Source organism: Lactuca serriola, chromosome 4 (genome assembly GCF_051521515.1).
Source record: "Lactuca serriola cultivar US96UC23 chromosome 4, Lser_US96UC23_V15, whole genome shotgun sequence".
In the NCBI taxonomy this organism is placed as follows: Eukaryota; Viridiplantae; Streptophyta; class Magnoliopsida; order Asterales; family Asteraceae; genus Lactuca; species Lactuca serriola.
Window position 1 is genome coordinate 184,189,196 of NC_136411.1, and position 1,770 is coordinate 184,190,965.

The 1,770-nt window shown below is 35.8% G+C and overlaps 1 long non-coding RNA gene across 1 annotated transcript; it reads left to right on the forward strand.

Annotated features, from left to right (window-relative positions):
* The first annotated feature begins 684 nt into the window (after positions 1–684).
* LOC145100472 (uncharacterized) lies at positions 685–1,410 on the forward strand. The gene is made up of 2 exons (XR_013705064.1): positions 685–990; positions 1,104–1,410. It is a non-coding gene; the product is annotated as an uncharacterized LOC145100472 (long non-coding RNA).
* Positions 1,411–1,770: the final 360 nt, after the last annotated feature.

Below are 1,770 nucleotides of genomic sequence, written 5' to 3' on the forward strand. Positions count from 1 at the left end.
TGAATTGTCACCCTTAACTATATTATGAATAGGATGGCAAATCGTGCTATCGTTTCGTGTTTCTGTCTGACACGACACGACACGACAAAGTTTTTGGTAACACGAACACGACACGACACGATGTCGTGTTTTTCTTAACTAACACGAAAACGAACGAAGTAAAACACGACAAACACGACACGACACGACAAATATAACATATACTAAAAACTAGTTTATTTAATGAATAATTTATCAAATATAACACGATAAACACGACAAACACGACAAACACGAAAACACGATAAAGAACTGCTAAATCGTGTCAATTTCGTGTCGAATTTCGAACACGAACACGACACGACACGACATCGTGTTTTTTATAGCTAACACGAACACAACACGAACATGAATTCAAATTTTAGTTTCGTCCCAATTTCGTTTCGTGCCGTGTAATTTTGTCGTGTCGTGTCATAAATTGTCACCCCTAATTATGAACATGACCGATGACCAATGTAAATAAGATAAAAACTTTAAATATGTGTTTCTTATGAAACAAATGGTGATATAAAATTGCTCTCCTATATAGTCCCTAAAAATCACAAATGCTCTATTTTCATCCCAAAAACTTGTCAAGTGTCGAATTTCATTTCGACGGGTTTGGTTGGATCCATGCATGTAACAACTTGTTACACTAAAAAAAACTATATAGAGAATATCAAGTTATTTATTTTTCTATGATCAAGATAATATCAAAAGACGCAAAAGTAAATGATGAAAATAGTCAAAATCGAGGGGTTTAGTTTAGCATAAATTTGGTACTGTAGAATTGTTGTGGTTTCGTTAAATCCAAAGATGGAAGCCAAGAGAAGCGCCCAATGTTTCTATTTGTAAGTATTCAAATTCTCTCTTGGGTTTCTCATCTCTTCCGTCATTTATACCACTTCAACTCTCAATTCCTCCACCCCAATCCGCCTTCTCTTCCGATCAACTCTGAAAATCGACACTATGGTATGTTCATCGCTTTCTCCTGTTCTTATCGATTACTACAATTGTAGAATTTGGATGTTTTTTTGAATTTTGAGTCGAATTTGAATGGACAATTGATAAATGAATGCATGCAGTGTTTGAGACCATTACTGTTTGGATCGCTTTCAAGACAAGTGAAGGCAATGGCAGTTCATCCAGCGGCCACCATAACCACCATACTCCATTACAGTCGTCTCCTCCCCCGGGATCTCACTGTTGATTTAGAGAGACACCGATTCATTCGCCATGAGTTGATTGATGATCACACCTTCTTATTCAATTTCATTGTTAATATCTTGTCATGCTTCTGGTAGCGACTCAGCCCTTGGGAAAGTGGAAACCCCCACAAAAAGAAAATTTAGAATCAAATGATAAGTCTTCACTTAAATTGTGTTTTAGAAACGTACATTTATAATTTTTCAGTTGAAACCTACAAGTATTATCAAACCAATTCGATAAGAACTATTGTTATTTGCCCAAAATATAAAAAATGAAGTCAGTTACTCAGTTAGATCTCAACCTTCGATCGACATTATGGAAGCCATCAAGTTATTAGAAATAATTAAAAGATCACCCAAGGCTATAAATTACAGACAAAAAGTCGGTGAAACAATCAAGGTTGTCTAAAAAAATCATTTACGAATTGGGTTATGGAATTAACAAGAGCTTAAAGTTCAACTTCTTCGATAAGCACTGGCACATCTTGGGGCGGACAGAATTCGAGTGGACAAACTCAAAACAATATCTAACCAGGCATGAGCA